This window comes from Phyllostomus hastatus, unplaced genomic scaffold, assembly GCF_019186645.2.
Source record: "Phyllostomus hastatus isolate PE091 unplaced genomic scaffold, TTU_PhHast_1.1 phas_contig_1, whole genome shotgun sequence".
In the NCBI taxonomy this organism is placed as follows: Eukaryota; Metazoa; Chordata; class Mammalia; order Chiroptera; family Phyllostomidae; genus Phyllostomus; species Phyllostomus hastatus.
The window spans coordinates 45,457,432-45,481,806 of record NW_025333498.1 but is presented as its reverse complement, the minus strand read 5'-3'; the positions used below and the strand labels follow the sequence as shown (position 1 = coordinate 45,481,806).

Sequence of the window (24,375 nt, the reverse complement as noted above, 5' to 3'; positions counted from 1 at the left end):
ACAATATTGGAATTAAAAGCAATAAAAGAGTGTGGCTTATGAAAAATAAATTCATCCAGTCAAATTCAATAAATTTGTCCCCTAATGTAAAAACAGAATTACTGGATTACAAGAACACATTTAAACAAAGCATATCATGGAATAACTTATGAAGTTTGCTCACAGAATTGATTCAAAGTTGAAGTAGAGGCAATTCTCTGCCTGAAAAATTAAAGACAGAAAAAATATAATATATGAGAATATTTTAAAGCATGAGGAGCTATTTGGTGGAAGTAGCATGTATTATAAATTCTCTGACTTTATATCTGTATTTGTGACCTAAAATTGAGTGATAAGTTGTACATTTATAAAAAGCAAACTTATAGCAAAATATAGCCAGAGGCATTGAAATTAAGAACAATCTGACAGTGACTAGAGGAGAGGTGGGTAGGGATAAAGGGAGGAAGGGTGAAGGGTTTTCAGAAACAGCTATAAAGGACACATGGACAAAACCAAGGTGGTTTGGAATCAGGGGAAGGAGGTGGGGATAACTGGGGTGGGGGAGAGAGTTGTGGAGGGGAAAATGCAGACAACTTTACTTGAACAAAAATAAAAAAAAGAAAGAAAAAAAAGAAAATTAAATGTGCCAAAATGTATTGTTTTTAAGAGAAAACAGGGGAAATAAGTCAAGAGTAAAACATTTTAACTATTGTTTAGATAAAGTTAATATCTGGCAGTAGGTTAATATTGTAAGAACCACACCTGTGTTGACTCATCAATCCTCAGTTCAGCTCTAGGAGGTGCATTTTATTCTTTCAATTTTACAGATAAGGATCCTGAGGAACAGAGAGGTTAAAGAATTGGCCCAAGGTAACACATTAAGAGGCAGAGACAAAATGTGGTCTACCTAAAATGCTTTTCTTTCATTGAATTTCTGGAGTCCTTTGCACTGTGCTTCAGTTGTTGCATACAGGTATGTAGTAAGTCTCACTAGCTAACCTGGCCACTACTTTTCCAGTGCAACTAAGGAGCCGTATTGATGGAGACAACATGGTTTAAAGAGGTTGACATTAAATTTGGATTCTAGTCCTGGTAATTCCACCTACAAGATGTGAGCTCTTGGTCAAGCCACTTAATTAAAATCTAGTGTGAGTTTCCATGTCCCTAAAATGAAGGGAATAATATATTCTGCACTGTTCTTCCCAGGTCTAAAATATAGTTATCATCTCAAAGCCATTAATATGTATTCCTTTAAAGTAACTCTTAAAATGTTTTATACGAGTCCTGGAGAAAGGTTGTAAAAGAAAAGAGTCTGAATTGAATTTGACAAGGCACCATGATTGGGTAGGACAGGAGAATTGCTGTCCATGGAGACTCTCAATCTTGTACGAAAACTATCAAGTCATCATAGTTGGAGAAGCCTAAAGGGGAGGAGCATCAGGCTTTTTCTTTGTCTTTTATGTAAGGCTTTTTCTTTTCTTTTAGTAATTATTGTCATATTTTTAATATATTTTTTTATTTTTTTTAAAGATTTTATTCATTTTTAGAAGGGAAGGGAGGGAGAAAGTGAGGAAAGGAAACATCAATGTGTGGTTGTCTCTCATGTGTCCCTTACTAGGGACCTGGCTTGTCAACCAAGCATGTGCTCTGACTGGGAATTGAACCAACAATGCTTTGCTTCAAAGGCCAGCACTCAATCCACTGAGCCACAGCAGCCAGTGCAAAAAATATGGAACACTTCACAGATTTGCGTGTCACCCTTGCAAAGAGACCATGCCAATCTTCTCTGTATCATTCCAATTTTAGTATATGTGCTGCTGAAGCAAGCACTGTAAGGCTTTCTTTATTTTGAAACTTTTACTAGATGATCCCCACACTCAGAAGACACTATAAAAACTACCTTTAGTACTATAATGGGGGAAAGAAAAGCCCATATTCTAAAGAATAGAAGTTTATGAAGTTGGAATAGCTGGGGGGGAATCTAAGGAGGAGAAACTTGCAAAGAAGAGTATAGAGAGAAAGGAAGGAAGCTCTTGTGAAATAAAGGTCACCTCAGTTGTCCAGTATGTCTCTAGAGAGTTGAAAATCCTCAATCACTCTTCAAAAGGGCTGGAACATAAGGCAGTAGCTGGGGCAACTGCCAAGACCTCCTTCTTTTTGTTCTGAGGAGTGCCTATCTCTGAGGCTTGATCTTACCCTCCAGCTGTGAGCCTGACTTGAATTGGGATCCTCTACAAGCTCCTAATAAAGGATGATAGTGCCTAGGGAATGAGTACTTTCTGCTACATTACTTTTTTTTTTTTTTTTTTAGCAAGTAGACATCTAGGGCTCTGAGAAATCCTGTTAAGCTAATTGTTCCTATTGCCCTAAAGTTAAGGAGAAAGGTAGACTGAATCACCATGGGGATAAATCGGAAAGGTCCAAACTTACTCCTAACATTTGACTTTTGCATCTAGAAGTTAATTTGATAGTAATAACATAACATCAGTCAGAAGCAAACTGAACACTTGACCTCCTACTAACATCACTATTAAAAGGCCAAGTGTGGTTATCATTTTAAATTTACCTTTGAAATATTATAGATACATCATTCATTTTATTCTGGGAGGACTTCACTTTATTCTGGGAGGACTCCTGATCTATATGCTGTTGCAAAGCATCATCCTTGATTGACTCTATCTGCTTTCACATGCAACGCTTGACTTAACAAATGCTTTCCTTACATTTATTCATTTAAAGAATCAGTTCTCTTTCTGTTTCCCTTCTGTCTGAATTTGCGGGTGGGGTAGTGGTGCCAGGAGTGTTGTGTCTGCCAACAGGTGGCCAGACACTCGATCAGTCTCTCTCGATCAGCCAGTCCCCATCTGCTAGCTGGAATCACCATGTGTTCATTTTGCTTATTACAGCAGCTGAGCCTCAGACTGAGTTCTTTGTGGGCTTCAGACAGATGCTTAACAAGGTGAGCCAAAGGGAGTCTGGCCATTAGAAGCTGTGTTAAATTCCTCAGCTGGAATCTGTTTTTCTTATGTATTTCTAATGTTTGCCTACAGCTTCCCTTGATAGCTTTGCCACAGGACTTCATTGTAACATCAGTCAAATGTGGGGATGACAGTTGATACTTAAAAAAAAAGAAAAAAAAACTTCACGTGCCATGCTATTTTTTTAGGCTCTTACATCTTATTTTTAGTTTAAAAGTGTTTTGTGATTATCAACATCCAACCTTAAGCATTATTGGTTTCGAGTCTTAGTAAGGACTTGAAAGATAATTACATCGTGAACACTGCCTGAAGAGATCTGGAATCAGAAACCATACATCACAGGGTTAAGTGGTACAATAGTGGTGGTGCAGCCTCAGGATGCATTCCCCATTGGTTTATCAATAATAATTCCAAGGGGATCAGATGGACAGTGAAGCTCACCAGAAGGTAATCCACATTTTCTTCAGGGCCTGGTATAGACTAACCTGTGCCAACAAATACAATCACTATCTAAATTGCTCTAACAATTTATCTTAGGTTCAGGCATTTTCTGAAATGGATTTACATTTTCCAAATGTTCTTTAAGCACATTTTATTCTCTTAATTTTCCATTCCTATTTTGTTCATGTTTGAGTGATACTGTAGGTAGAGTACAAATGGCAGGGAGGAGCCCATTTTTATAAAAACTAATCATTACAAATTATTTACATGCGATCCAATTGAGCATGGATCTGATAATTAGCAAAGAACAGAGTTGGTCTAAATCATGTTCTTTCACAGAATAAGCAGAAAGGCCTAGGTGACAGTATGCAATACACAAAACCATTTTTATTTAATTGAGTTTCAAGTCTGTGGGGTCTCGCCAGCAGACACAAAGGCAGAACTGTCTCAGAAAACCGTGGTCAGGCATTTGAAAAACACATGAAGAGCAACTTCCAGCTGAGCCAATTTTTGTCAAACATCATGTGGTGTGGCCAGTTTCAGCTTTCCTAGTAGAATCTGAAGCCAAAGGAAACCAGCCTGAATCTCAGCCACCTTGCTGTGCAAAGATGTGGAACACGGAGACTAGTGTCCAGATGGAAGAGTCTTTTAATTGGCGGAGTGTGAACCAAGGTCTGGGCACAGGATGCAGACACATACTTGCTGGAATCATCATTACTGATGCGAAAAATGGATGAGGAGCATTGAGGAGCTGCTGAGGGAAGAAGCTAAGCTGTCCACAGCCTTGAATCATATCTAAACACGAGGGAGTAAAAGAAAAATGAGCATTCCTTGTGAAAGTACTTGAAACTGCTGCTTTAACTCATTTAATGTTATAATATGTGCTTTCTTGTACATGTTTTAAGGCTATTCCTCTTTTCATTTCTTTTCCAAAACAAATATTCCCAGTATTCTTTTGTGCCCTTATTCCCAACTGTCCATTATGTTAATTCAAAATCAGTTATTTATTCACAATGTTTTTGAGGGAGAAGGGTTTTTGCCTTTGTTCACCCATTCAATGTAACATTCCTCAAGGTAATCTCATCCAGCACTGAAATGTAAATGACTTTCTCATATTACCAAGTTTCAGACTCAACTATTCCTCTTACCACAGAACGTTATCTTTTCTCTTATATCTATTCCTATTCCATATATCAATAGAGGTTATCTGCTACAGTGTTGGGGAATTACTGCCAAAGTTAGGATTTTTAAAACCTGAAACTGTTTTAGAATGTAGAAAACACCAGAATCTTAAAATAGAACTGCATTTATGAAAATGGTTCTTTCTTTTTTTCTGTTTTTCATATGAGAGAGGCATGGCCTCTAGTTCATTTAAAATGATGACAAGTCCATTACATGATGCTGAAATTAAGGTGGACAAGTTTTCATTTGAGTCATCAAAAGCCTGGTTCTACAAACCTTTTTGTGGAGGCTGTAGTATTTTTGGATAAATGCTGTTTAAGCATCATCAACTGAGGTTTTATATTTAGTTCAAGTAGCTTAACACTAAAACTAATTTCTGCTTGCAAAGTCAATCCACAGAAATTTCAATGAGAAAATCACACACAATGCTTTCACAAGAGAGTGAGCATGTTGGCAGAATTTGAAAGGGGGCCAGGGAAGGGTAGCCACAATAGAGTTTTCCTTAAAAATTTTAAAATATAGTGGTTATTATTATGAGGGCAGGGAATATTACAGCCCTTGTAATAGAGATATATAGTCAACTTAACACACCATTTACATTAGAGGTTTAGAAAGTTCAATCATAATGTAATTGACTATTAAAGTAACTAAAGAAGAAAAAATCTACATCACTCATAAAGTGGACTGAGGAATAATAGAAATAAAAGGAAAAAAATCAAAGTGACAAATCGTAGCATCATTAACCCATATTCTATTTTTTTAAAGCAAGCACCTTTGCTGTTGGCCTTAGAATATTTTACATCCTAATGCCAATGGCAAGGCCATACTTCATGGGAAGATGGATGGTGAGAGTTGTAGCCAAGGACTCAAAATATTCTGATACCTTTAGCAAGATGCTTGCACCAGGCTACAATTACCTGAAGCTACTAAATGTTCTATTATTTTAGTTCCACTTATTCTGATTCTAGAGCAACAACCAATTATATTTTGACTTTTCTTTTATGACAAGAAAATTGTTTGGGTATAAGAATAAAAAGTTTCAGTTCCCTGAATTACATTTGTTTTTGTGAGTTAATGTTTGATTTATGACAGTCTTCCTATAATTGTGAGTCCTCCAAGAATGCACTGGTTCTACAGACTTTCTTCACATGAGATTAACACTCTCCTCCATTGTATAGCTTTAGTTCTTTGATCAGAGCCTTAGCTTCTCTCATCTGGATTACAGGAATAGGCTTCTAGCTTCTTGCCTTTGGTCTTGCTCTACCATCCATCACTTGCAGTGTTTTCAGAATGACCTTCTTCAAATGCAAATCTTGTCATTTTATCCACTTGCTTAAATTCCTTTAATGTCTCCCCACTGCCTACAGAATAAAGTTTAAATTGCTTAGCTGGGCTCAAGGCTCTTTGTGATCCATCTATCACTTACCTTTTAAGTTATACCTCCTGAAATAACTCCCACACCATCATCACAATTTTCTGTGGAGCTTCCAAATATGTTATGCTTTTTCACAACTCCATGTTTTTGAGTATGCAGTTCCTACTGCTAGAAATGGCCTTCCTCTTCTTTCTGCTTGCCTAAAAACAAGTCAGTGTTTTGGTCTTGGCATGACTGTTAAGGCTGCTCTGAATATTCTATCAGATCACTCTTTTCTCCATATCTATGTTGTACGTGAATCATAATAGAACTATAATGCTTTATTACATTTATATGGTATATATCTGCCTTAATCTATTTTATTATGACCCCACTGAATTTAGTGACTACATCTTGCTCACCTTTGTAGTCACAGTACTTATAATATTTTGCCTATATTAGGCACCCAATATCTGTTGAATGACTGAATCAGGGAGGTGGCAATTTGATGCTGGCATTATAAATAAATAAATAAATAAATAACCCTTATTAAATACTTATTGTAAGCCAAAGGCAGCATTGAATCCATTTTAATTAATTGATAATTAATCTGTAGACTATCTGGGAAGAGAATAGAGAAAATAAATATAGTAAATAAAAATTATAATATAATCTACTTTAGAAATGTAGTAAACTAAAATAACAATAATTATAATAGCAATACATTTAGTTAAATGAAAATGTTTAAGCTATATAAATTGTACAGACCCATGATTCTATATTTAGCAGTTATATTTATCTTGACATCAGAATCTTTTTCCATTTTTTTCCAGTTTTTAAAACAGTCTACTCAAAACTGAGGAAGAAAAAGATATTTAAGAAAACAGTAAAAGGTAAGTGCTATTGTAAATATGCTTTATACTGGCCAATATTTTTAATGAAATCATGGTTTCATTTTATTTTTAAAATGACATTTACTTTTGTTTTGCCTCCTGGGCATTTATATTTGTGGTAAGTTTCAGTTCTTCTGTTTTTACAAATATTTCTTTAGGGCCCCTCTGCCTATCTCCTTGGTATTTTGAAATGCTCTTGAGAACTGTTTGGATGACAACCAGTGCTGCAAACTGCTGGTGAATGGGCCTTAGAATTGCACAAATAGCAAACCAAAGTAGTTTATAATAACAAAGACAGAGACTGGGGAGTCCTTATGAATAGTTTACTAAGCACCTGCATTCCAGTTCCTCAACTGAAGCCATCTGAAAAGAGGAGATGCTAACTTTTGTCCAGAATTGATGTTCGTAGAGAAACTGTGTCTGTCTGTTTTTATATTAACTTAAATTCCCATAATTAAAATATCTGCTCCCCCAGTACCCATTTGAATGTTGAAATCTCATCACATAACTAATTCCACTCCAGCCATATTCCTTATAGGTAGAAAGGATTTGACCCTGGAGAAGCATTAAAAATTATTTTCTATGCTGGGAGTTATTTTTTTATTTGTTTGTTTAAGAAATGAAAATTATCCGTATGAAAGACAAATCCCAGCACAGACATAGATGTTTTGCAATTTATTGTTCAGAGGAAAGGATGTAGCAGTAAAGTTCAGATGACATAAGAAGGGAATGGGTAAATATTCAGAAGTCAGAATTGAGAGACCAGTGAGGGAAGACATTCAAGGGTGACTTGTCTAATTCTTCAAGCTTGTAAAGGAAGTCACAGGAAGAAATTAAGTGGTTTGTGACTAGGATTCACACAATATTTTCCTCAGTTAGAATATGAAGCTCTAAGCAAGTTAAAACAAGGATTCAAATAGGAATGGAACCAAAAGAGTTTTGTTGTTATTTTAAAATAAATAGACTGTTTCACAGCTTGAGTAATGCCATTTAGAGAAAACATTTAGTGAGCACACTCTTACTCAGTGGAAGATAAAAACAAAGTGTGAGCATTTATTATTATTCCTATTAAAATTTCATAGAGTAGGATATTCAGTGAGGTAAATTTTTCCTTTTTAATTCTGCAGAAATTAACTTGTTGGAGGGTTGAACAAATATGAATGTGATATCTAGAAACCTTAATTTCCCATTTCAAAATTATGGAAACCTAGCAGAAGCAGACTCAGTTGCTGTGAAGGCCAATGTGACACTAAAAGCAAGAGCTGGTTGAAAAGAAAGAATGCCATCTTCCAGCTAGGAATAAGGTCTGCAAAGTATTTTTTTTAAATCAAATTATGTGAGGGTAGAAAAAGATGGGAACTATGTATGGGCTCCCACCCCAAATATGACATTGTGGGTGAACAGGGTATCTGGGTTTTTGATGCTGGAGATATTGAGACCTTTCCTCACTCAGCCTCTCTAGAGGCAGGCTCTTTCAAGAAAACAAGCTAAGTAAGTTATATTAAAGAGAAGAACATTGAAATCTCAGACTTGATTGGTGTCCATTGCCCAAACTGAGTATACAACCACCTCTCTTTCTCTATAGGGTTGTAATATGTATTAATGACAATCGCAGTGAGTGGAGTTCAAGTATGGTCTTACAAGTTGAATTTTGTTTGTGCAAAAGATATGTAGAAGACTTAACCCCCAGAATCTGTGAATGTGCCTCATTAAAAATAGAATTTTTACAAATGCAATCAAGTTAAGTTGAGGTTATTATGGTGATCCCTAATTCATCATACTGGTTCCCGTATAAGAAGAGGAAAATTTGGACAGAAACAGTCAGAAATAAGGACATCAAAGCAAAGATGGACACAGAGGGATGATGGCCACATGAACATGGAAGCAGAGACTTGGAGTTATTCTGCCACAAACCAAGCAATGTCTGAGTTTACCAGAAGTTGGAAGAGGCAAGGAAGAATCCTGTCCTATAGGCTTTGGAGGAATGTGGCCCTGCCAACTCCTTGATTTCTAACTGTAGCCTCCAGAACTGTGAGACAATAAATATATGTGTTTTTAAGCCACTCATCTGTAGTGCTTTGTTATGGCAGCCCTAGGAATCTAATATAGATGCCAACATCATCACAGGGTCAATAGCAACTCACTACAGTGAGCAGTAGTTGAGATTAATAGAGGAGACTCTCTGAACTTTGAATTTTCTAGGAATCATTTGTATCACCTTTCTTCAGGGGTTGATAGCAGTCAAGGTACTTCTTCAAAGGAGAATCATATGTATTCCAGTGATACCAGGGGATGTCTTGTAATTATCATGGGAAGGATGACCTCAAGGATCAGAGATGACATTCTTTTAATAAAGACTTATGAGATACAGAATAGTAGAAGCAGCTTGGAAAGGAAACTTTAATTTCCTCTGTGCTCTCAGAATGGTGAAGTCTTGAAGCAAATCTTGCTGAAGCATCATGTTTTTCCTAGGTAGGGAGGGAACACTGCTCTCCAAGGTGGACAGACACTTCCATATGCAGAAGTTACCCACAGTCTAGGCACACCTTACTAAGGACTTAATGCTTATTAGGATATAGAGCTTCTTAAATAGAAGTAACAGAGAAATCCTCATTTGGGGACTATAGGAGTTGGACTTGAAATATAAAATGTAGGTTTTAACTTAAAGAAAGGTAATAAATTATTGACTTAAGGGGAAAAATGCATGCAATGCATGTAATAAGGCTGGTAGACCCTCAGATTCATCTAGTTTACCCCATCACATTATAGATAAGAAACCAAGGGCAATGGGATTGCACACTTTTTAACCAACTTGAGTTTCTCATATGCTATCTCATATTCATAGCACAATGTATCATTGGCAAATCATGGTAGAGCTCCTCAGGCTGATGCCAGTGTTCATCCAGTTATTGACACTGACTCATTAAGTCATCCTGAGAAGTGAACTTTCTTCCATTGTTTTACTTATAGCCCTTAACTGGAGGCACCCTTCTTAAAATTGCATTTCTTTATTTGTGTATATGTAAATAATGACATAATTTATTCATTCTATTATTTGACAAATACTCTTAAATTGAATTTACTGGAGTGACTGAGTAATAAAATTATATAGGTTTCAAGTGTGCAATTCTATAATACATCATCTATATATTGTATTATGCATTCACCACCCTAAGTTAAGTTTCCTCACATTACCATTTATTCCTCTTAATACCCTGTTCTACATTCCCAACCCCCTTTCTCCCTGGTAATCACCATACTGTTATCTTTGTCTATGAGGTTTTTTTATTTTGGTTAATATCTTCACATTTTTCACCCAGCCCTCTAACCCCCTTCCATATGACAGCTATCAGCCTGTTCTCCTCCTATGAGTCTGTTTCTATTTTTTTTTGTTAATTTATTGTGTTTGTTACATTCTACACATGAGTGAAATCATAGAATATTTGTCTTTCTCTGACTGGCTTATTTAATTTAGCACAATGCTCTCCAGGTCCACCCATTCTGTCTAAAGTGTAAGATTTCCTTCCTTTCCTTCCTTTTTCCTTCCATTTCATTGTGCATTTCTTTCTATTTCTCATGGGAGATACACTGCTTTTGGTCATCATGATAGAAGGTTTGATATCCTCTTAATTTATCTGAATTAATTGTTATCATATCAGTTACTTCTTTAGGCTAGTTTTAAAATTCAATGAGAAGAATTGTTGAAATTTCTTTTTTAACTGTTGATCTATTCTTACAAAGATACACATAACCCCTAGGAAAGAAAAATTGTATGGTGTATAATATCCAAAAATCAATACTATTTATCATAATGTGTTCAGGAAATACAAAATTACACTACTATATGTAAGAACATTTCAAATTTCTATATTAGTTGTGGGAATGCGTATCTATGGGGTTGGCCAAAAAGTTCAATTTTCTGTTTTCTTCCATAAAATGGATTTCATAGTGCTTAGTGGTTTTTACCTTCATTTGAAAAAATTTTCTTAGATCATATTATAATAGCTGTCATATCAGTGTGCCTTTAAAAATGGTCAAATTGGTAAAATTTTTGTAGTCATTTTAACATTGAAGATGGAATAATATATGGAACATTTTTAGCATTTTATGCTTTATTAATTCAGGGTAGGTAAAATTTTAACTGAAACACAAATAAAGATTTGTGCAGTGTATGGAGAAGGTGCTATGACTGGTCAAATGTGTCAAAAGTGATTTGTGACATTTTGTACTGGAGATTTCTTGCTGTATGATGCTCCCCAGTCAGGTAGACCAGTTGAAGCTGAAGGCGATTAAATTGAGACATTATTTGAGAAAATCAATATTATACCATTGGGGAGATAGTCGACATACTGAAATATCCAAATCAATAAAGTTATTGGTGAAAATGAAAAATGTATCTTTTAGTTTACAGAAAAAATCATAAAGACTTTTGGCCAACCCAATACAAACGGTAAAAGAAAAACAATGTTATATTATGCTAAATTAAACCAAATTTCCCCACAACTGGCAAGTTTTTTTTTAATTGATTTTAGAGATAGGGTGTGAAGAGAGGTTAATTTGTTTTTCCACTTTATTGATGAATTCACTGGTTGATTCTAGTATGTGCTATGACAAGAGATTGAACCCACCACCTTGGCATATCAGGACAATGCTCTATCTATCCCAGCCGGGGCACAACTAGAAAGTTTTTATTTATAGCTCTGTTACTTTCCCCGAAATAGAGATAAACTTTCAACTTATACAAAAATCAAAATGCTTTAATCATCAAGTGAAACCAGAACATTTATCTTATTTGTATAACATAGACACACACACAACACAGAGTCTCTATGTGCATTTGAACAGATTATAAACTCCATAGGTCCAAGGTACTCTGTTCTTCTCACAGTAAAAACAAACAAAAAAATATCCTTTTATGTTGGAGAGCACACAACCAATGAGCAGGTGACAGGTTATAATGGCCCTTTAAATTATACAGCTAAACAAAAAAAAAATAAAACTCAGGCTTTCAGTCCTGATAAAATTTTATGACACACTTTTTAAGTTAATAAGATACATCCTCATATTCTAAGGGTAAAGTTAAGTTTTATTAGAAAAAGGCATTCTTAATGAGGACAAGTAGATGTGAGAGTTCTTCCACTTCCAACTTTTTATTCCTCAATAAGCAGTTTCTTTCATATAAAAATACTAAATATAATTTAATTTCATATAACTTGCTAGAGTGAAAAAATGTACAGAAAAATATTCACATCACCCTTCCCTCCCCTCATACTTGATGCTTTTCAAATTGCATGTGATTAGGAAATGCCTACATTTATGAAAAGATGAATAAAATATGTGAAAAACAAGAGGGTCTGCTAATGTTTTTCCAATTTGGGTCAAAAGACTAAAACATGCAATTTTGATCACATACACAGCCACACTGGCCCATGTACACCAACACAGAAAGTTGGAATATAAATAAACATCTAAGCCTTATTCAGAGCTCTAAGGAGAAACAACAACAAAAAACTGTGTCCTTGATTCAAAATGAAAAAGAAAAAAAGAAATGGAAGAAAATCTCCGGAGACAATTAAAATAACTCTAAAAATTTTGGATGGCAGTGGGAGAAGTAACTTAAACTTTGTCCTTTTGTTTTGCTATCCTTTCTTTCTCTAAATTTTAATCAGGTTGAATATCTAAGGGAGTGGCAGTGCACTGCTTATCCTACTTTCCTGAACTTTTCATTTAGTAAAACCTTTAGTACAGAAAAACAAACAATACCTAAATCCCAAATAAATAAATGCATAAATAAAAACACACAGATACATGCCTATGAAAAGAAAGATGTGTTTTCATTGTCTTGACTCAGGAGGCAAATGCCTGGATTTTGTTTTGTAGTAGCAAATGTAGCACCATGGAAAGAACACAGACTCTGCAGAAAGGTGGGAGTGCATTACCACTTTGGTTCTAGCCTATACCACCGTGTGACTGCCAGCAAATAATTTAACCTACACAAACCTCAGTTTTTGCATCTGAAAAATGAGGTAAAACTCTTTCATTACTTGAAACATTGTTTAAATGACATAATACAATGAAACTTTTCTGTCCTTTTTACTACTATTAATAAAACAGTTTTGATTGGTATAAAGAATACCAAATATGCAGAAGTGACTTGACACATAGACTATGTATTCTTCAGAAAGGAAAGGCTTATCCCTGGAGAATAAATTATTTGCTCACATAGCTAGACTCCACTGGACCCATATTGCTCACCTTTCCTGAGATACATTTTCTGACTGAATTTAGCAAAGTACATTTCTTTTCCTTCTCAAAGTGCAGATCAAAACTAATTTCCTTTATGAAGTCTGTCCAGATTGGACACTCTATGAATCGAGTTATTATGGCAATATTCCTAGACTGTATGTATATGAAGAGATACCTTTCCAAATTTACCACAAATCAATTTTGAAAGGAGGCAAAATATAGCAATAAAAAATCAAAAGGGAAAAAATTAATAAATTGGTTTTTGAACACTAGGAAAAAGGTATTTTAACTCCCCAATACCATCATTGTGTCATTAATTGATATTAGGTAAATATAATATCATCTCCTTTTTTGAGGGATAACTGCACTGATAGATCATAGAAATGATATATTTTATATTTTCTTTTTAGTAATGTATTCAATAAAGCTTCCCATGGAATCATTACTACGAGGTTGATAAATGTTGACCAGAGGCCAACAGCTGGAATAAGGACAATAGAGGGCTCCCCTAGGATGTTCATGTCACAGCTCTGTATTTCAATGAGGTCAGTGTCAATACACTTATTACTTATGTTGTTGGGAATCCAATAATATAACCCTAGGGCAACAGCTAATGAATAAAAGAATGACAAAATCCCCAAAACTAAACTTAGAAGCTCAAATTAAGACTAACATGAAAAAATGAATGTAAAGCTTTACACTTAAGGTAAAAAGTACAACACAAATGTGAGCTTAATGCCCTTGAAGCATGGCTGCAAAGATGCAGGTGGATATAAATGATACTCCTCCCCCTCAAACAACAATGACCCTAACTCTATTACAGTTTGTTTAAAGGTATTAAACAAACTCTAATTTGTCCCTGCCACTGCCAAGTCAGGATAGAATATTAGATACTAAGTGGAACCAGAACTGGAGAGAATATAAAGAATACAAACAGAAGACTTAGAATCAAATACCACATGATATGAAGTCAAAGAAAAACTTCCTTCTAAATATAGAAACTACTTGCTGCCCAAATCCACATTCTATGTTGTACTACTCAGCTGTAAAAAGAAAATTTTACCCTTTGCAATGGTATGAATGGACATGGGGAACATTATACTAAATTAAATAAGCCAGTCTGAGAAAGACAAATACCATATGATTTCACTTATGTGGAATCTAATGAACAAATTGAACTAACAAGGAAAATGGGGATAGACTCATGAATGGAGAGCAGGATGACAGCTAGTAGGGGGTGAGGTGAAGGAGTGAAGGGATGGAGCAAAAGGAAAAAGGATTCATGGACATGGACAACAGTGTGGTGATTGCATGGGGTAGAGATACAAAGGGACTAAATGGTAACAGAAAAATACAATAAATATTAAATTAAAGAAAGAACCAATTATAGGAGCAGAACTCAATTAGCTATAAAGTAAGCACAAAACAGAAAATATTAACAAAGCCAAAGACTTAAAATATTAATGCAATGCATTAATATAATATTAGCAATACATACATATATTTATATTAATGTATTACCACAAATTAAGTGTTAAAACCAGTTTAAAACTGAACTATACAAATTGAGCAAAAATGTTTAATCAGATATAATAGTTTGTCAATCATAAAAATGATGCTTTGGTGGACTTCATAAGAACATTAAAAATGCTCAGAAAGTGATATCAGTTGTAAAATTGGTAGCAAACCAGACTATGGTTATAACTCTGTTAGAAAACACTCTTTTTATTTTTTTTGCTTTTTAAAAATTTTCTTTTTCTTTTTTAAATTATGTTATTGTTGTTCAATTACAGTTGTGTGCATTTACCCACCACCAATGCTCCTCCACTCCCAGCCATCCCCACCTCCCTCCCTTGCTTCCACCCACCCCCCTCCCTTGCTTCCACCCACCCCCCTTGGTTTTGTCCATGTGTCCTTTATTGTTATTCCTGAAAACTCTTCCCCTCCGTCCCCCATTATCTCCTCCCACCTTCCCTCTGGTTACTGTCAGATTAGAACGCACTCTTAAGAGAAACTTTCTAAAAGTATTTTAAAAGAAAGTATTCTATATCCATCAAAAGACTGTGTCCAGGAGGTAGATAAGGAGTGACATTTTTTCATTTTGCTTTTATGAATTTTCTTAAGTCTCCTTTATTATTAAATAATAAAATAATGCATATTTATTATTTACTATTGTTATGAATACATTCATTTGTCCTACTTACATTTTCTCATTTAATTTATGAGATCATGGAATAGTTATTCCTATTATCCATACTGATAGATGAGGAAACTGGGATGCATATAACTATCTAGATTAATGACTGAACATTTATTATTATCGTTAACATTATGATTATAATTACTGTTATTATTACCTAGAAGTGAACCTTTGATTTAATACCTGGCAATTTACTCTGAAGTGAAAATTTTTGATCACTTATAACATAAAGGGATGCACAGTCCAGTTTATAAGTCAAAATGGTTACACCATAGCTAGTCTATAGTCAGTACCTTCTAGTATTTATGTTCTACATTTTATATGCTAAGATAGCTAGGCAATACCTATACTCAAATTACTGACACAATTTATCAATATAACCTAGGACAAATTATGTAACATCAATAAATCCTTTTTATTGTTGTTCAATTACAGTTGCCCCCATTTTCCCCTAATAAGAATAACAACACTTACCATATAGAATTTTTATGATAATTAGAAATAATATACTTAAAAGACCCAAATCAATGACTATAAGCATCCAGTTTTATTACTATTGTTATTGGGATAAATTGTTTTTCCCTCAAAACTCTTTGAAACTTATTTTCTATCAAATATTTTCTAATTTATGTGTCCCTCTATTATAGGACACAGTGATATTTCAATAAGTGGAATTCTTCCTCTGGACAAACACTTACTTATCAAACCTAATGTGGACAAATTTGAACACATTTCAACACCCTGCATATGATCAGTGTTGAAAGGAAGCCTTTGGTCCTACCAATCTCACCCAGGCGTCATCATTTTGATATCCTTCTGATACCCTGGAATTAAGCCTCTCTGTAACTTGGTTTATGCAGTACCATTGTAACAAGTTCACAAGGGCTGGTTGCAGTTCCATTTTTTATCATGAACAAGGACGCTGTGCCATATTTCCATGGTAGAAGCACTCACCTTTGCCAATGAATGCCTTGGGCTATTGACCTCCAAATAGATGAAAACATTCAGGGTTGTTGAAGGCCCTGACTTCTGAGAATGGAACAAATTGTTGAAATCACTTTTGCCTTGATCCAACAATTCCTTATCTTCCAGGAATAGTGGCTTTTAGAACTGCTAAGGTGCTGCTATATTCTTTCAAAAAAATAAATAATTTTAACACAGAAATGCATGTTCAAACCCTTATATTAAAATCTATAGGCTTAATTTTATTGCCTAAATCTGAAATCAGTCCAAGAGTGGGTGAAAATATTTTTTATAAAACAAGTTTAGAGAAGAACTAATTTTATTTTAAATAAAAAATAATTTGGCCCTTGAGCGTGGGCTGGGAACCAAAGTGTCCCAGGTTCGATTCCCAGCCAGGGTACATTCCTGGGTTGCAGGCCAGAACCCCCAGCAACCGCACATTGATGTCTCTCTCTCTCTCTCTCTCTCTCTCTCTCTCTCTCTCTCTCTCTCTCCCTTCCTTCTCTAAAAATAAATAAATAAAATCTAAAAAAAAAGCACATGGAACTTAAAAAATAATAATAATAATTTGGCCCTTCATAATAAGCTTTCAAAATATTTATTCCAAAATTAATAATTTTTATCTCCTCATTATACAGTTGAAAAAATATTGAAATAAATATGAAATCCTTGATGTAAATTTATGTTTAACATAAGAAACTAAGTTTTTACAACTTTTAACCAGATTTTCTAACATATAAGTGTGTAATAATTAATAAAGTGATCCTATTTTCTAAGGTTGACTCACTTCATTGACATGAACAGATTAATTTAAGGAATTAACTCCAGAGACAAAAACAACACAAGTCCAGGGTGTTATCCAACATGCTAGGGGCCTGTGTTGAGACAATAAAGAAATGACATTATTCATGAGTATTTTAGTGGGTAAAAAGTTATGTTTACTTATAGTTATCATGCCTGAACCTAAATATAGGAGTATTTCTATTAAATCTAAACTTGAATGACAGCATTCAGCAAAATGAGGATCTTGATTTGTAAGGCTCATATTTCTTCAGTGTTTAAACAGGGCATCCTTACTGAGCTCAGTGAAGCAGAAAGAGTAAGGGTGAGAGGATGCTGCAGAGAATGGAATTCAGTCAGATCTATGGCAGATGGAATGTAAAATGGGAATTTTGGCTGACACATACATCAGGGAAAAGGTTGACTGAGATTTCAGTTATAAACCTTGTATGAGGCAATTTTATGTATTGAGGATTGAAAGGGCATTCATGATAATAATGCCTAGATGCCTGGGAAATTTATCAAAGTTTGAACCAGAATTTTAGGTAGGTGATCTTTTTTATTACCGTAAAGGTATGGAATGAAGCTATTGTGAAGCAGTCATGAACTTGAACCAGGAGCCAATGAAGGCAAAGAGTTGGTAAACTACCAGACCAGTTTAGCAAGTCAACAGCTAGTGAGGACTCAGTGAGGGGATCATGAAGTCATAATTGTTTTTACTGATTGTGAGAAGGAGCTAATACATGTCTGGTCTATTTCACAGTAGAGATATACACTGTAATTTACCTAATTGCAGAGTTAAGGGGCCAACTCTTTTCATGGAAATCCCATATATATGTTGGGAACCGCCCTGCCTGGTATCAGAAGCTGTAACCCCCGCCAAGGCTGAGGCTGAGGGGATGACCTTGGACCATAAGCCACCAAGGGGACAAAAGCTTATCTCCCTGGCAGGAGCACCGCTTCTGCTCCTTTTACTTCACTCTGCCTGGCCCCCAATGCTTGGTCAGTTAGCCAATGGTGGTTAAGATTCCCCTGGGGGGGGGGCAATCTAAGACAGGCACGATCACATGGGAGACCCCCAAGGAAGGACTTTGGGAGCTACAGCAAAAGGGGGTGATGGACCTTCGCTCCTTGGCTTTGACATAGCCTGAGTCCTCATTGTCTTCGAGAAATCTCCTAAGCTCATGGCTGCCTTACTTCCCTTGCTCCACCTAAGCCTGAAACAATGACATAGGGTGGTGGAGCCCTATGCTAGGGAAAGGCAGGTTCCCCAGGCAATCAGGCCTAAGAAAGAATATGTGAAACCTGCTTTGTTTAGAATGCTCTCAATTAACTGATAAGGGTCCAAGGAAGAAGTAAGTTTGTTCCTTAAAGTTTTTTACAGCTCTTTAGCTATGTGACCCTGACTCTGACCCTTCAGAGTTCCTTGTTATTTGATCCTTACTTCCTGGCAATGAGTAATGAGCTTTACCTGAATTCCTGTGTAAACGAACCCAATAAAAGCCATTGAGGAAAAGGCTCTTGGTCCTTCTCCTTTGAGAGATCAGACACCTTTCCTCCCCAAGCAGATCATATCTTGGTAGACTTATTCTCATCTGTGGTGGATGGGGGGCTCGGCGGACAAAGCTCCCCCACATATACATATTAACTTGGGGATGCCTTCAGTATCCCCATAGTTCCTGCTCATGCCACCTGGATTATCATTAGCCTTCTATTTCTAGAAAGATGCTTTTAGGTAAAAATAAATATTCAAGTGCTACTATTTCAGGTATCCCTGCATTTTCAAGTGGTTTCCTGCCCTCAAGGACTAAAGCTGGATATTAATTTCTACTCCAGTCTTTATATATATTTTTTCCTTCTGAGGCTAAAATGCTAAAAATTAAAAAGCTTCTAATCTCTCCTTGCTCCTGGAGCCCACTGCTAGTCATTTCTTCAAGTCCTAAAAGCATCAGTATTTTATTATTGCAGTCACACTTGTAAAGAAGAAAAAGGAAAAGAAAATCTAGCATAGTTTACCATGTGATTTTAATAATTTGGATAAAGAAATGTATCTATGAATACTTACACATATAATTTTTAAGTAGTGAAAGTTTAAATTTATATTATACTATGATAATGAGAATAATTTTACAAATGAAAATAATTTTATAAATCCTAGGTTTTTCTTTTTTATCTGTTTATAGGAGATGTAAGAAAAATGTAAGAAATAAGAAGATTATGAAAGATTTATTAGAAAAACTTAATTATTGAAATATAATATAAATGGATTTATAGAGTTAAAAGTGATTAGCTGATTAGGAAGCATTTTTTTTTAAATTTAGATGAATTCCATGAGAAAAATTTTATACTATATACTTCTTTGCATCAATAATTATATTTCAATATGATCACTTATATTAAGATGTTCAACCACTACTAAATATTTAAGAATTTAAGTAGAAGTATTACAATGATATCTTTGTAATCTTTCTTGCTCAAGGAAGAAATAATTTATTTTTCACATTTAGTTTTAATGGGATAGAAGATATGTTGTTGGAAAGAGTTAACAAATAAAAAGACAGAAAACAAACCCAACTCTCACCTTGGACTTCTAGTCAAGATGGCGATACAGGTAAATGTAGTACTTGCTTCCTCCCATAAACCCATCAAAATTACAAATAAACTATAGAGCAGCCATTATTCAGAACCACCTGAAAAGTGGCTGAATGGAAGTCCTAAAACTAGGGAATTAGAGTAGTAGCCACATTGATACTGGTAGAAGGGGAAGAGATGCAGAACAAGCTGGTCCAACATTCATGTGTGGTAGATAAAATCTGGGAGGGATATCTCAGCTGCATAGGTCCTCCCTGAGGAGTAAGGAGTCCCAGCCCAACACTGGGCCTCCCAGCCTAGGGTTCCAAAGCCAGGAAGAGAAGTTCCCACAACTTCGGACTATAAAATCCAGCAGGGTTTGAGGATGAGGGAAACTAAGGTGGTTTCTCTTAACGGGCTTACACATAGACTTATTTAGACTCACTCACTCTCTGCTCCAGTGCTGGGGTATCAACTTAAACAGCACCTGAGGCATATGGAGAGAAACAGTATCAGGGAGATAGCTTGGGGGACAGCTTTCTCCTAGATGGAGGTGCTGGTAGAACCATTATTCCTTTGATGAGTGTTCCCTCCCACAGAGCCAGTAGGTGAGCACCATGTCTGAGACTCCACCAACATGGCTCACACTATTTTTCTGGACTTGGCAATTCCCTGAGGCCCCATTCTACCCAACAACAGGCCCACTCAAGCTGTTTCCATTGTTTTTTTCCATACAAAAGACCTATCTTGTCTCACACCTCAGATTTTCCTAAAAAATTTCAAACTAGCAACATCTGGCCTTAGCATGCCCCATACCTCTCCCTAAGTGATACCAGGCCTGTCACTAACAGCAGCTGGTCTCAGTTTTCAGCTTGGCCTCACCTGGGCACCTTCAGGCCCAGTAAAAGTAGCAACTATCTGCTGAATGCTTTGTAGTTCATGCTGGGTGGCCCTGGGCAGACCACAGGTGTTGGATGACCTTGGCCTATACCTCCTGGGATGCCACAAAGCCAGCACATGTAGTAGATAGCTTCAGATCATATTGAAGTGTCACCACCTAATCACCTCCACAAGCAACACACTCAAGGAGGGGACTCAGCAGGCACCTGAGCCCTGCTGAAGTAAGTTCTGCTCTGTGCGGTGCACCCCTACACAGCTGCTACTATATGGTGTTTGAAAGTTGGTGTTTGGTAGTTGCAGCCTGTCCTTGCAACTAATTGACTTAGAGGTAAATCTGCACAATTGATGTGCCAACAGTAATCAAGGCTCAACTACAACATGGGATGTACATAGCCCACATAAGTGTTGCACCTTGACTGCCCAGCTTGGGAGACCATGGAAGCTGTGCCTTTGGAGCCTATACACTGCCTGCATTAGGCCACTCTACCAAGCCCGAGAGAAGTAAGAATTACTTTTCTCAGAGAATTAGCTGTTGCTCTACCTAATATATAGAAACAAACAGATGTGGTTTCCAAAATGAGGAGACCATGAAATATGTTCCAAATGATAAAACAGAACAAAACTCTAGAAAAAGCACTAAACAAACTGGAAACAAGCTAATATACTAGACACAGAGTTCAAATACTGGTTTTAAAGATGCTCAATGAACTAATGAGAATATCAATAGCATAAAAAAGGACCAGTCAGAAATGAAGGATGCATTAACTGAAATGAAGAATAATTTACAAGGAATCAACAGTAGAGTAGAAGCAAAAAAATCAAATTAGCAATCTGGAATATAAGGAAGGAAAAAATACCCAATCAGAACAGCAAAATAAAATAGAATCCATCCCTCACCAAAAAAAGGTGGATAGTGTAAGGAGTCTCTATAGAACTTCAAGTGTACCAACATTTGCATAGTGGGGGTGCTAGAAGGAGAAGAGAAAGAGCAAGTAACTGAAAATTTATTTTTAAAAATATTGACAAAAACTTCCTTAACCTGGTGAAGAAAATAGACATACATGGCTAAGAAGCATAGACAGCCCTAAACAAGATGGACCCAAAGAGACACACACCAATACACATGATAATTAAAATCAAAAGGTTAAAGACAAAGAGAGAATCTTAAAATTAAGGTGAGAAAGTAGTTAATTACCTATAATGGAGCTCCCATAAGACTGTCAGCTGATTTCTTAATAGAAACTACCTGCCAGACAGGATTGACAAGAAAGATACAAAGTGACAAAAAGCAAGATTCTACAATCAAGATTACTCTAGTGGAAAAGCTATCATTTAGAATGAAAGGGCAGATAAAGTGCTTTCCAGACAAGGTAAAGCTAAAGGAATTCACCACCACCAAACCAATATTATATGAAATGTTAATGGGTCTTCTTGAAGAAGAAAATTAAAAATATATCAACATTAAAATGGGGAAAATGCATATCCATTAACAATTAAATCTAAAAAACAAACAAACAAACAAAAAACAAAGATACAAAAGAAGCAGACTCCTGGGTACAGAAACCATTTTGAAGGTTGCCAGATGGGAGGGGTTTGGGAGGAATAGGTAAAAACAGTAAAGTAATTCAGAAATACAAATTGGTTGGTATAGAATAGCACTTTATGTTATGGGACGTAAAGTACAAATAGGAAATGTAGTCAATAATATTCTAATAGCTGTATGGTGTCAGATGGGTATGAGATTAATCAGGATGATTACTTACTAAGTTATATAATATCTACTCACTAGAGTGTATCTCTAAAATTAATATAATAATGTATGTCAACTGTAATTGAAAAATAAAAATGATTTAAAAACAAAAAATATATACTTGTCTTTGAATCTTTGTCTAGAATTTATATTAATGAAGGGATTTTGTGGCTCTATCTTATTATTTGAATTTTTAACATTTTAACAATTTCAGAAGTAAAAAGTTATCTGTAGGAAGTACAACTGAATAACAGTCTTAACGTATTAAAATATTACTAAGAAATAAATGCATATAAACTCATTTCTTTACTGCAAATTACCTCTTAAGATGTTTCTTAAATAGTGGACTCAAATATATTGAATAACAAAATAATTGTTCTGTAAATGAAAAGTTTAACAGCTGCAGAAAGATATATAGATTATTTCTAAGAACTGGGGTTATTGGTGATTGATGTGCTAATGAGAGGTTGCTTCAAACATTATAAAGTATCTGTAATACAACCATTTCCAAGAAGGGTCCCCTGTTTCTGCTCCCACCCTACTCCAAAGTATTTTCCTTGACAATTTCTCCTAAATAAATTATCCAGAAGAGGGAAATGTTACTAACTTCTTTATTCCAAGTTTATCTCCAAAAACAAACACAAATAAATTAAGAAGGATAAAGATTTTAGATATTTGCTCACAAAGATCTAAGCAGAATAATTATATAGCCCTGAAATGGGAATACAATATTTTAACATCAAGCAATATAGAGTTTTCCACTTGAAAAGCAATTTTTGCATGTGATATAAATTGTTTTAAATTTAAGACATAGTCATCTTTCTTCCAACATTTTCAAATTCTACAATAAATAGTAATCTTTGTAACTGATTAAAATGGGCTTTATAATTTAAAACATAAATTGCAGATTAGATTTTTCCTCAACATACATTAAGCTCAGTGAAAATGAAATGATCTGGTATTTCAAATATAATAGAGGAGTATAATTTGTTTTTGTATTAGTACCAGCCTTGACCTATGTATTTACAAATCAATACTAAATTTATGTTTAATGGCATCCATAAATATATTTATGTAAGAAGTTTAATTTTTGTGCTGTAGTTACAAATGCATTTTTTAAGTGCATGGGAAATTTTAAAAGGGCATAAGAGAATTTAAAGGTGCTATTTACATAAATATAAAGGCCCTAAAGTGGAGAAATATTTTGTAAGAAACTTTAAACATTTGTTTGAGTCTGGAGGCTTGGTGTAGCAAAGAAGCAGTTTTGCTGCTAAGAACTAGATATCGAAGGCAGTCCTGGAAGAGTTTAAGCACTCACAGTGCTCTTTTGGGTACCACTACCCAGATCACCAGTAACTTGCTCTCCTTCCTCACCTTCCCTCTGTGTCATTGACTACTTTGAATTCTGCCCAGACCAATGGTTCTCAGAAGAAGCTGTGAATTAGCATGATCTGAGTAGCTTTTAAAAAACTCACTATCTCAACTATACTCCACATCAAACATATCAGAATCCTGAGCTGTGTGTATAGCAGTGGTGTGTTGGTGGTGGTCAGGGTGAGTGGGGGTGGAGTTAGGCTGTGCTTCTTAAAATATTCCAGATGATTCTAATGTTCAGCCAAGGCTCAGAATCACACCCCAAGATAATACAGTTTGTTTTTTATTTATCTTGTTTAATTTGTGTTGTCAGATCTCATAACCTGCCTCATTCTCCCTTCTGCACCCACGTGAGCCTTCCAGTCATCATCTGAATGCAGTATTGTCCATATACCAAAGGCATCTAGATTCTGTGGATCAAGAAGGCTTACTAAGCCCAGAAGAGCATCTGGTTTCTTCTCACATTAGCTCTTTTCTTTGGACTACTGCTACAGCCTGGTCACTTGCCTTTCCATATTTATTTCTTTCAGTCTACCCAACCATTTCCCTAAAATAGATAGTCAGGGATAGATAGATAGATAGATAGATAGATAGATAGATAGATAGATAGATAGATATAGATGTATAGATACATATATAATATAATGAAAATAGCATCAAATCACTTCCTTAGTGAAAACTCTCTAAATAACCTCTTATGAAACAACTCAACTGAGCAGACTTTACACAAATGCGACTTTCCCTGACCCACTGACTAAAGTTGT

At 35.4% G+C, this 24,375-nt stretch overlaps 1 protein-coding gene and 1 non-coding gene across 2 annotated transcripts in view; both read right to left on the bottom strand.

Moving 5' to 3' along the window:
* Positions 1–24,375, bottom strand: part of LRP1B (LDL receptor related protein 1B) — a 1,811,620-nt gene that overhangs the window by 1,415,803 nt on the left and 371,442 nt on the right. The gene's annotated exons all lie outside the window — the stretch shown is intronic.
* LOC123814400 lies at positions 1,703–1,809 on the bottom strand. The gene has a single exon (XR_006784902.1). It is a non-coding gene; the product is annotated as a U6 spliceosomal RNA (small nuclear RNA).